Consider the following 12003-nt stretch of genomic DNA (forward strand, 5'->3'; position numbering starts at 1 on the left):
GCCACAAGGAGGCCAGAGAAGGCGCCTTCGCAGCCAGGAGCTGCCGGCAAGGACAGAGCTGAGTTCGGCCACACGCTGGGCTGGGCAGCACAGGGCTCAGTGCTTCCCCCTGCAAACCTCTGAGAGGCGTCTGGAACAGCCCTGGGCCCGTGAGCCCCCCCACAGCGGGGCCGGGGCCAGCCAAGGGAGGGCACAGCACCCACAGATCTCCTGACTTCCAGCCCGGGGCCTTAGCCGCCCAGGGCCTGGCCTGCAGCGGGCAGCTTCGCGGTGACCCGGGCTGGCGGGAGGCACGAGCGCAGGCCGGGCAGCTTCAGCCTGGCCTAGCCGCAGAGACGCAGTGTAGGCAAGGGGCGCAGCAGTGCCTGCACCGGGGGCCAGGCCGGGCCGAACGACCCACGCAGCCAGAGCAGGATGAGAACGCGCTCAGCTCCCTGCTCCCGGGCCAGCCCTCGCCTGGCTGCAGGACCGGCCAGCCAGCAGCTCCACTGGCTGGGGCTCAGGCCTGGCTCCCCATGCTCAGCTCCCCGCCTGGCCCACGCCCCACAGCAAAGCCTCAGCCTGCTGCAAGCCCAGCGCAGGGCCCAGGCAGAGGGAGAAGCGAGCTCAGCCAGCCCCTGCCATCTCCAGCGGCTGCCCTCAGCTCTGCCCCAGCAGCATCCCAGGGCCCTCGCTCCCTCCGGCCTGCCAGCACCACCAGCTCCCCTCACCAGGGGCCTGCACCCCGCCGCTCAGCTGGGCCCTCCCACCCAGGGCAACGCGCCCCGCAGCTCCCCCGGGAAGAGCACAGGAGGGACTGGGCACCGGGCACATGTTCCTCCCACAGAGCTTGGGGCTCAGAGCCAGGCTGTGCCCCGGCCCCGGCCCCGGCTGACCTCCCTGTGCTGGGGGGCGCCAGGACCCAGGGAGCCGCCTTCCCCATGTGTTCCTACCCAGGGCACCAGGGTGCAGGCAGGGAAGCGGGAGCAGCGCTGCGCACCCTGCTCCCCGGGGGCTGCAGCCAGCCGGACACCCCTGCCCGCCGCTCACACCTGCGTCAGCATTGCCGCCGTGGGCCGCACAAGCGCCTGGTACTGCCAGCGCACGCCCCCGCCAGGGCAGCCCAAGCCTCAGGTGCGAGAAGTCCTAAACTGGCCCAGGCAGCGACCCGCCAGGGCGCAACCATTGGGCGGGCACAGACCCCTGCCACAGGGCAACCTCCCCAACAGCGCAAGGGGACCTCCAGGCCCCCAGGGCAGCACCCCAGCGAGGGCAGCACCCGCTCCCAAGAGCCCCGCCGGGCGCCGATTCCCTTCACTCCGGGCTGCCGCGCGCCCCGCCGGGAGGGCTGGCTGAGCCCGCCGACAGCACCGAGCAGGAGCTCGGGGAACCAAGACCTGCATGTTCAGCGCAGCCGGCTGTTCACTCTGGAGCCTAATGATGGTGATGTAAGTGTCAGTCTCGACTCTCCGGCTGCTGACCAAAGCCCACTGGAAAGGAGGGAGACAGCACCGGACACCTAGGCAGAGCGAAGCCACCAAGGTAAGAGCCCTGCTGCCACTCAAGCCAGGGGTGTGTCTCACTTTGCTGTAAAGCTTCCTACATACCCCCAATTACAGAGCGCCTTTGTGATGGAGTGGGGGATACCTGTGTGTATGTGAGTGACTCACAGAGGGTGTGAGGCTCCTGCTGAGGGTAACCTTGATGACCAGGTAACACCTTTGTACTGCAGACAAAGGAGGAGGTGGAGCCTGAGGGGTTTGAACTGGAACTGGGAGTTGGGAAGCGGTTAGTCTGGGCTGAGGGAGAGAGAGACAAAGGAGGGGGCCAGGCCCCGGCTCTGGGGGCCCCTCGGGGCCTCCTCTCCCCAACATGGATTGGACTGGCTGTCTCGGCCTGCTGTAGTGACTCCTCTGTACGATGCTGTGTCCTGTCGGCTAATAAACCTGCTGTTTTCCTGCTGAGTGAGAGACTCTCCTGCCTGCGGACAGGGTGCAGAGCTTGGGGGACCCCAGAACCCCATCACAGCCTTCAAGCCCAGCCCGGCACACCCAGTCCCCCCCACAGAGGCAGCTGAGGAAACAGACAGGACACGGGTGCGCTGTGATTGGAACGGGCTCGCTTTTCGATGGGCGAGAAACTAACAGCAGAGCCTGGCGTGCGGCCAGCTGCACTGGGGGGCCTGGCACTGCCCCGGCCTGGCCACGGCGATCCCAGCACAGGCCACGGCAGCACGCCTGAGGAGGGGCCCCACCCCGGGACGCTGGCCTAAGGCTCCTCACGCCGTGCTCCCAAAGAGCCCCGGTGCCAATGTCAGCAATGCAGACAGGCCTGCCTAGTGGGACCCAGGTTCGGGTCCCTGCTCCATCAACGGTTTCCCGTTCCACCGTGCAAGTCACAGAGCTCCCGACCAGCCAGGACCCCACTGCCCAGCCGACCTCTACATCCCAGGCCACCTCCACGCTCCGCCCAGCCCCACGGAGACCGAACTGCTGCCCGCCGCCAGCAGAGGAGCCGAGCTGCACCAGCGCCCGAGATCCCAGCAAGTGACCTGAGCCCCACGCTGCAGGGAAGGCAGAGCCCCCCAAGGCCCCAGCCAGTCTGAAACAGCTGAAGCCCACGTGGAAGGGACCCCCCGGCTCAAGTAAAGCTAGTGATGTGCTCCCCTCTGCGGGCCAGACCTTCGCCTCTAGCTGGGCCACTTTCCACCTGCCCGGGGGCCAGCGCAGACCTCTACTGCCATCAGCTCTCAGCCCCCTGCGGGCGCGACTGACGGGCCAGCGATCAGCCGCCTGCTCTGCCCTGCCCTGCCCTGCCGGGCCAGGCCAGGCCGGGCTAAGCACGCCGAGCCCTCCTCCCGGTCTCACGGCCAGGTGCCAGGCCCCAGCCACCCCTGTGGCACATCCTGTGCCAGTGCATCCTGCCCGGGCGACGCCAACAGGGCGTGAGCCCGTACCACGGCAGTAATGCTCCCTGTTCCCCAGAAACACCTCGCCCAACAGTCCTGGCCAGCACATGCCTGCTCACAGCCCCACCGCACTGCCAGCTTGCCGTCACCGGCCCACACGCCATCCCCCAGTACTAGCCCCGGAGCGTGACCCTGCCCCCCGCGCGATTAAACTCCCACCCTCGCCCGTGCTGTTGGTCCTCGGGGTCGCCCACTCCACTGGGAACCGTCCGCACCCCGCCAGCTCCGTCTCGCCAGCGCCTGGCCATGCAGCAGTGCTGCCCTATGCGACGGGGCCGGTTCCCCGCTCTGCCTCTCCCGAGTGGCTGGCCCTGGCTGCTCCCCAGGGCAGCTGTCGTACCCCCAGCAGCACCCTGCAGGCGTCCCGGCACTCAGCGCCCACGAGCAGCAGCCTGGCATCTCCCCGGAAGGTCGGGGCACATGTGCTAGTCAACGGCCGTTAACTCGGAGACGTGCCAGTAGCCCAGCCCGCCTGGCGCAGGGAGGCCAGAAGCCCCAGGTAAGCTCTGCTACAAGCTGCCAATTTACCTAACATTTGTATTTGCCGGCCTCCGTCTGCCTCTCAGCTCAGGCCACGGCCCCACCCCAGCAGCACAGAGCCCAAGCAGAGGAGAAAGCCCAAGCACCCGGCTCAGCGCCGGGCTCCTGCAGCTCCGCAGGCCGTGTGCCAAACCTCAGCCCCGGCTCCCAGCAGCAACGCAGGGAGTGGCTGCCGGGAGACCCCCCCAAAGGGAACTAGCTGCACCGCGCAGGCACCCCGCAGAGCAGCCAGGGCCAGCCCCGAGGAGAGGCGAGATGGGGCTGTGAGCAGGGGCCAGGGCTCTCCCACTGGCCGAAGCAGTGGCAGGGCAGAGGAGGACGAAGATCTGGTCTGGTCTAAGGTAGCTTCCCCCTTGTTTGCAGCAGCATCTGGGGAGCTGGGAACAGTCACTGCCCTGCTCCCCCCATGCCCCTTCCAGCAGCCTTGGGATAACCCATGAACTCGACCCCGAGTGCGCTGAGCTGGGGGGCCGGGCCGGGCCGGGCCAAGAGCTGGGGCTGGGGCGAAATTGGTGCGACCCACAAGCGGTGCCCGTGGGGCTGCCAGCCTTTGCCTGCAGGCCACAGGAGGCTGGCGGTGTGCCCGGCTTGGGGGATCCCCACTCACCAAGGAGCTGCAGGGAGCAGGGCACTGAGGGGACCTATACGCCCTCACATTCGGCCCAGGGCAGGCTGTCCCCTTCCTCCTCCTGCCTGGGTAGCTCCAGGGCCACTCCCGCCCGGGCAGCCCAGCCCACAGGTCCGGGCTCTTCCCCGGGCCACAGCCTGTTTATACCGCCCCAGCTGCCCCGGGCCCAGCACCTCCCTGGGGCAGCTGCAAGCCCAGCGAGGGCAGGACTTCCACCCAGCACATCTCCTGCAGCCTGAGCCCACCCGCCCCAGGCAGCGCTGCTCTGCTGACAGCTGTACCTGGAAGGCGGCTCAGGGCAGCCTCTTCCAGCACAGGCCCTTTGGCCAGCCCCTGGGGCCCAGCCCCACCCCAGCTCCCCACCCCCATCTCCGCTGCCCCGTTCTCACCTATCTTATCGGCCCTATTGCCAGCCGCCCCGCTGACCGCCTCCAGCTCTCCCAGTCCCAAGGTTGTTGTTCCAAGGACCTTCCTTCCCCGCCACTCCCACCATCTGTAGCTGCCTCCCGCCGGCTTATTTGCTCAGCTCCCTCTGTTTGCAACTGGCAGCTGTAACCTCTGGCTCCCTGCCCCATGGACACTGGTGGGTGCTGCTCTGCTCGCAGGAGAGACGGGACACAAAGGGTCCAGCCTGTGCCACTGCTCCAGGAGGAGAGGGTTAAAACCAGGCACTCGCAGGGCTGCGGCTCTGCAGTTGCTCCTGGGCAGATGCTGGCACATCCGGCCCTGGAGCACAGGGGGGCTGGGAGGGCACACAGCACCCATCAGGGCCAAAGAGACCCGCACTGCAGGAGCGCCAGATATCCCAGGCAACATGCTGCCTGGCGGTAGGCCGGAGCCCCGGGGAGATCGCACCCCCAGCCATCGCAGCAGGGAGCAAGAGCAGGCGGCCCTACCCCGGCCAGCCCCCACCACGGAGGAGGCAGCGCCACCAAAGTCACATCAAGAGGGGAGGTCACTAGAGGTGGCGCTTCACCACCTCCCACCACGGCACCCCTGCACCCAGCCCCCGTCAAAACCCTGCAGCCTCCCTGCACCCAGCCTCCACAGCACCCCTGCACCCAGCCCCCGTCAAAACCCTGCAGCCTCCCTGCACCCAGCCTCCACAGCACCCCTGCACCCAGCCCCCGTCAAAACCCTGCAGCCTCCCTGCACCCAGCCTCCACAGCACCCCTGCACCCAGCCCCCGTCAAAACCCTGCAGCCTCCCTGCACCCAGCCTCCACAGCAACCCTGCACCCAGCCCCTGTCAAAACCCCTGCAGCCCCCCTGCACTCAGCTCCCCTCAGAGCCCCGCGGCCCCCCTGCACCCAGCCCCCCCTCAAAACCCCTGCACCCAGCCCCCACAGCAACCCTGCACCCAGCCCCCCTCAGAGCCCCGCAGCCCCCCTCAAAACCCTGCGGCCCCCCTGCATCCAGCCCCCACAGCTCCCCTTGCACCCAGCCCCCCGCAGCTCCCCTGCACCGAGCTACCTCAGCAGTCCCCCTCCCAGGACCGGGGCTCACAAGGCAGGGCAGCCGTGGGGCAGCCCCACTGCACCCCGGGATCTCGGCCCTTGCGCTCGGGCTGGACCACCTCCCGCAGCTGGCGGCCCCGAGCGGCCGGGGCGGGGGCGCTGTGACTTTAAGAGCCGCCCAAGCCCAGGCCATGTGCTCGCTGCCAAACAAAAGCAATAACAAAGGGAGCGGAGGCCGCCCCGGGCCCCGCCTGCCGCCCCCCCGGGGCCCGATGCTGCAGCCGCGACCGCCCCCCCAGGCACGCGCGGGGCCCGATTCTGCAGCCACGACCGCCCCCCCCCAGCCACGCGCGGGGCCCGATCCTGCAGCCGCGACCGCCCCCCCGCAGCCACGCGCGGGGCCCGATCCTGCAGCCGCGACCGCCCCTCTGCAGCCACGCGCGGGGCCCGATCCTGCAGCCGCGACCGCCCCCCCCCAGGCACGCGCGGGGCCCGATCCTGCAGCCGCGACGCCGCGCCCGCTGCAGCCCCGCACACGCCCACAAAGCACCGCGGCGGGGAGCGGCACGTGGCGGCGCCCCGGGGCCAGCAGCGCGCGGGGCGGAGAGCGGCCGGCGGGGGCGCGCAGCAGGTGGCCCCCGCCCCGGCCCTACCTGCGGCCTGACGCGGCCGCCCGCGGCGCTCCGGGGGCGGGCTCCCCTCCGCTCCCCTCCCGGCCCGGCGCCCCGCGGGCCGCCCCGGCCTCTGGCCCTTTAAGACCCGGCGGGGAGCGGCGGCCGGGGCGTTTGACTCACAACATTCGGGGCCGGTCGCGCGCGCGCGCGGCGGGCTGGGGCGCGCTCCCGGCTGGGACACGTGACCGGTCGCGTCACACTCCGCCGCCATCTTGCAGGCCGGGGGCCGAGCTCCCCCCCTCCCCACGCGGCGCCCCGGCTCGGAGTAGCCAGGGGACCGGGTATCCTAGCAACGACGGGGGCGGGGCGGGGCGGGGCCCACGGCTCACGCCGCAGAGCCCCGCCCCCCGACCTCAGGCTCCTCCCCGCTGCGCAGAGCCCCGCCCGCAGCCCAGCGACCCGCCAGTGTCCCCGCGTGACCCCTCTCGCACAAGAGCGGCACACTCACTAGTGACCCCGCGGGCCGCCGTGCGGCGAGGGGCTCACTAGGGCCCCCCGCCGCCGGCGCTTTCCTCCCCCACCAACCCAGCGCCAGGCCCTGCCCGGGGGGCACCGGCGGCCACAGGCCCAGGCCCGCGCTCCTCGCACGCGCCACACCACGGCCCTTTCCTCGTGCGGCGCGAGTGCGGCCACGCAGCCGTGGCTTCCGCTGCCATTCTCTGGAGCCCGGGTCGTGTGACGCGGCCGCCAGTCTCTGGGAACCCAGGCACTGAAAACAAGGAGTCCCCCCAGCTGGGGGGCCAGTCACCCGGCCCAGGCCCCCGCCAAGTCACAGCTCCACCAACTTTCTTTTTCCCTCTGAGTTCTGTGAAATGCCACAACAGGGAGCCAGCGTGCAATGAACCTCCTCACACCCCAAGTGCCGTGAAACACACAGGACGCAAATCGTACAAGAAATCAGATACATCCCCCCCAGCCCCACCTACTCTCTCATCTCTCGGTGTCACTTGGCACGAATCACAGATGCAGAGAGAAGCGTGCGAGCGGCCGCCATTGCTTGAACACCAACCACATACACGGTTAGCAACAGAAAAGTCCAACTAGCTTCCGGACAGGCTTGTGGCTTTACAGCGGGACAGTCCGAGGGCACCAGCTGCTAAGACCGTACAGGCCAGAGGGAGCCACGTCACTTGTGCTGTGAGCCCAGGGCACCACGCCAAAAGGCGCCACGGCCTGACCCTTCGGAAACTCACCCGGCTGCTCTGTGCAAGTCACACCAGGTAAACAGTTAAGTACCAAACCAAAAGCCAGAGGCTGGGTCCAAACTAAACCACAGCCTGTGGCCTCATTGTTCAGCCTCCGCTCCTCACCCTGCCATCCACGTGTGCCAGTCGCCCCAAACTGGCCCCAGCAAAGAGCATTCCTGAGGGACACGGGCAGGGCCGGGAAGAGGACAGTGCAAGTACCCAGTGGTAAGGAGATCAGGAGAACTGGAGCAAGATTTAACCATCACTCTTGGGACGGGCACCGGCCACAAACATGCAGAAAGTTGCCCCCTGCCAGCCAGGCTACCATCCAATCAGCAGTTTCCGTCTGGGCGTCCTCCAGCCACATGAACCTCACACGCTGGCTGGTTCAGGCCCTGGGGTGGAGGAGAAGAGGAGGTTTGTGCAATCAGTGTAGCATGTAGTTATATGTACAGCAGGGTGGCGGCATTTGCAAGGGTTCGGTGTTGAAAACCCTCACCAAGGCTGAATTTTGCCAGTACGGTGCAGCGGCAGCCGCCAGAGTCCCCTGCCCCACAGCAGCAACCGCTGGCGAATGACTGCATTTGTGAAGGGGGAGACCTTGCTGCATAGACAAACAGGAGTCTCCTTCTCCCCGGCTGTTGGCTCCCTCTCACCTCAGCCTGCCCGTTCCCTGGGGCAGAAGCCAGGTCTCCGTAAAGGGTTGTACAGACTGGCAAAACGAGGGACCTAGGTCTGAATGAGGTCTCCAGGTTCTGCTGGAACCAAGCAGCGAAACCTGCGTTCTGCTTCCCCCCCAGGGGATGGGCGTCCTCCCCGCTGACTTGCACTGCCCAGGCTGTCCTCAGTCCGAGCCAGCTCTCTGCTTCCTCAGGACGACAGCTGGACAGGGCAGAGGGCTCACCCGCAATGGTTTCGGGAGGCACTGCCGCGTTCCCCACCAGCTTGGGCTGGAAGCCTTCCGAGAAGCCACTGCCCTCACTCGCTGACAGACGGTGCTGGGGACATCCTTGCTAAAGAACTTAACTTCCCACCGCTCCCAGGGGAGCGTCGCTCCGGCAGTGAGCTTAGTGCTGGTGGCAGCCGTAGACGAAAGGTGTGGGCAGCAGGCGTGCAAACTTCACCCACCTTCACCAAGACGCTGCACCCTGCCCTAGCGCCAAGGCAGCTCAGCTTCCATGCTCCCAGCCGCCCTTGACCTCTGTGCCCAGGCTGCCCATGAGTGCCAGTAGCTGTGAGCTGTGACGACCTGTAGCGGGGTCCTCAGCCCCAGCAGGGGACCAGAGAGCAGCCGCTTTTCAACAGCACTCGCTGGGATAGGAGAAATTCCAGCACCAATCCCCAGGGCCCTGGTCTCCTTCCCCTTCCTTCCTCAGTCTGATCACACCAGCTTGTAAATCTGCCTCGCCTCAAGACCCACCAGTCCCCCAGGCTGGGGGGAAGCTCACCACGCAACTTTTACCACGCTGCCGCGGCTGTGCATGCCAACGCTTCCTCCAAGGAGACGTTACAAGCGCTCATCGGCTGCTTTGCAGCATGAGTAAACACACCGCCCATCCGCTCCCTGGTCGCCTAAATCCAACCCTCCCGAAGACACCAGCTGCTGCTGCAGACATGTGCTGCCTCCCATGACCCAGATACAGGTCAGGTCTGTAGCAGGATCAGATCGGGCGGGTTTGAGGCAGCTCACTGCATCTCCCCTTATGAATTCTCCTCCCTGATCCGCTCCCAGGCCTCCAAGCCGCTAACCATTTTTGCTCAGGCTCATTTTGGTGTCTTCTCCAGAAGCAGAGCCGGGCGGGGGGCGGGGGGGAGACCCTCAGGGCCCCGAAGCCAGGGTCTTCCCACCCAGAAAGCAAACAAAGCAGTCAGCTCCAAGCCCCAGCCCTTCCAGGTGTGTCTAACCCTGCACTTAACCCCACACCTCCTCACTGGGGGCTGGGGCGAAGGGGCTGCTTTCCTGTAGTGCAGCTGTTCAGGCCCTGGGGCTCTCGCGAGGTCCCTGAGCCCATGTCTACATTGCAGCTGAAGGGCTCCCAACACGTGCCTCTCTGCCAAGACACGCCCCATGCCACAGGGTGTACAGTGGGCATGGCTGAGGGCTGGGCGGGACGGCCGGATCCTGCCACGCCCGCCAGAGGAGCCAGGATGACCGGTGCCATGCTAGTTTGGCCTGGCCAGGCGCTCCTAAGGCCAGCCGGGGGTGAGCCAGGCCCCGGAGGGCAGGGAGAGGGCCCAGCCAGCCCAAAGTGCGGGGGCCCCGCCGTCAGCACCCAGTGGCAGCGTTTGGACCTGAACCCAGCCAGCGCGGCGGGGCCGAAACGCAGGTTTCAGAGGCCCCTTTATCAGGGCGGTCAGAGCTCCCCTCTCCTAGAGCCCGGCTCACCTCGCTGCCCTGGGCCACGATCCTGCCACCCGAACCAGGCACACGCCCAGCGAACACACGGTTCCTCGGAGCTGCTCCCACAACTCCACCTCTGCCCTGTGCCAGGCCCCCGCAGGACACGGGCAGCCCCTGAGCCCTACCTGGGAATCTCTGCCGTGGGCCTCTCCCAGGGCCAGGGAACAGGGTAACAACATCTCCCCTAAACTCGCGCCCGTTTCGAACAACCACCCACAGTCTCTATTTCACTAGCTGGGTCTGGGCTCCCAGCCCGATCAATGCCCCTGCCAGAGCCTGGGCAGGCAGGGGCAGAGCCACACCCCACGGCCGCACCCAAGGGGCAACTGACGCCGCGCCAACCTACGCCTCTCGCCCCTGCGGTTGTTCTGGGTGCACCGGGAACGGGAGCCATGAAGCACGTCAGGAGGAGGCGGCCAGTCCTGCTGCTCTAGGGACCTGCGCCGCACCACCCCACGCCACACCCCACCCAGCCCAACCCCACCCCGCCGTGCCGTGCCCCGCCCCACCCAGCCACACTGCGCCATGCCACGCCACGCCATGCCCAGCTTTCCAAGTCCAAGGTAACTGCCAGGAGTCCTTCCCACACCTCACAGGCTCCAGCGCGGGGTGACAGCCTGGGCGCGCTGTGCTGATGGGTGCTGCCGGGAAAGCTTTCCCCACCAGCTGGCCCGGGCGGCTGGCACACCCCGAGGCGGCTGCTGCCTCAGCTGCCGCAAGCTGCGTGCAAAAGGCGGAAGGTGCTCCGCTTGCAGACCTTAGCACACGGCTGCACCACTTCCTGCTGGTCCCCGGAGCGCTGCCCCGGCCTCTCCCCGGGCGAGCCTGCCGCTGCCACCACCACACCAGCCAGGGCTCCGCGTGGCACGCAGGCCTCCCTGGAAATCTTCCCCGGACTACGGCTGGCGGCCACAGGGGCCGGCAGCCTGTGGAGCAGAACCGTGGTGGAAGCAGCCGGGAGGCCAAGGCTGCAGCTCCCTCACTCGAGCTCAGCCAGCTCACGCCCCCCTGGGGCCGCCACTGTGGGTCAGAGCAGGCCTGGAGGAAGCGCACCGGCCAAGTCAGCTGCCCCTCCAGGCTGTGCCTGGCCACCTCCTGGGGACCCGGCACAGCTGCGCCAGCAGAGGAGGAGGCATCGCCTCTCCCCACGCCGGGCGCCACCTCCTCTTCTCAGGGGCAGCAGGGAGCCCCTCGCCCCGAGTCCCACAGCTCCCCCGACCGAGAAGAGAGCCCGAGGGAAGCCCTGCCGTCTCGCCCCCCGCTGCCCGGCCCAACCACCACCAGCAGCCCCAGGGCCCAGAGGGGCTCAGCCACAGGCCCACGCCTCTGCTACCCTGACCCCCACAGCCGCCTGTGGCCACACTCATCCCAGCCACACCACCACGCCACAGGGCGACGCCCCGGCCCTGCTCAGAGGCGGGCTGCAGGCTTCGGGGCGGTGCCGAGAGCCACGGGGTTGCCAGGCCTGGCAGGGCCGGGGGTTTCTAGTTCCACGCCCCGGGGGCCTGCCTTTGCTCTGGCCAGATGCAGCACGTGGCTGCGGGGTGGGACCAGGCGCCTCGGAGAGACCATTAAGTCAAACAGCAAATGCCAGGCACCAGCCCCCCAAGCCCAAAGAGCTGCACCCAGGCCAGGCCACCCCTGCCGCAGGGGTCAGAGCCAGGCCTGGCAGCTGCTTGTGCCAGGGGAATACCCAGCCCCTACTCCCTCCCAGAACACACAGGGCTCACCGCCGGTCACTGCTGCCTGGGGCCCCTTCCCCATCCCCACTGCCCCAGGCGGGAAACAGGCCCCCCCCCCGGCATTTTCCCAGACTCTCCCTCAGAGTCCCACACCCATCCTGCTCCGAGCAGCGCTGAGGGCTGCAGGCCCTCCCCCTGCGAAGGGGGATTCAAAGAGACGCGCATTCGTCAGAACCCCGAAGCCCGGCCCCAGCCCCAGCCTCAGCCCCACAGAGGGCCGTCCCCCGGCCAGGCTGGCTGCAAACCCCCAAAGGTGACACCCAAAGGCACCTCCACCAGCTCACCGCACCGCTCGCATTGTTAGGCACTGCTACAGAGCTGGCCTCATTATCTTCATTGCAATGTGCATAATTACCCACAAAGCACTGCGGAAACCAGCTTGCTCTCCCCCGGATGAGGCCAGGCCTGTATCTCCTCTGGGTAGGCTG

General features: G+C 67.8%; 1 protein-coding gene across 4 annotated transcripts in view; it reads right to left on the minus strand.

Moving 5' to 3' along the window:
• RNF44 (ring finger protein 44) overlaps nt 1–12003 on the minus strand; it is a 34519-nt gene that overhangs the window by 14112 nt on the left and 8404 nt on the right. Inside the window, exon 1 of one of the 4 annotated variants that reach the window (XM_075009511.1) lies at nt 7172–7274. The exons of 2 other annotated variants lie outside the window; for them this stretch is intronic. The gene's annotated coding sequence lies outside the window, so the exon portion shown is untranslated. Of the gene's footprint in view, nt 1–6224; nt 6385–7171; nt 7275–12003 lie in introns of those variants that run through there. One more of the 4 variants, XM_075009506.1, reaches the window with a different exon arrangement.

This window comes from Carettochelys insculpta, chromosome 15 (assembly GCF_033958435.1).
Source record: "Carettochelys insculpta isolate YL-2023 chromosome 15, ASM3395843v1, whole genome shotgun sequence".
In the NCBI taxonomy this organism is placed as follows: Eukaryota; Metazoa; Chordata; order Testudines; family Carettochelyidae; genus Carettochelys; species Carettochelys insculpta.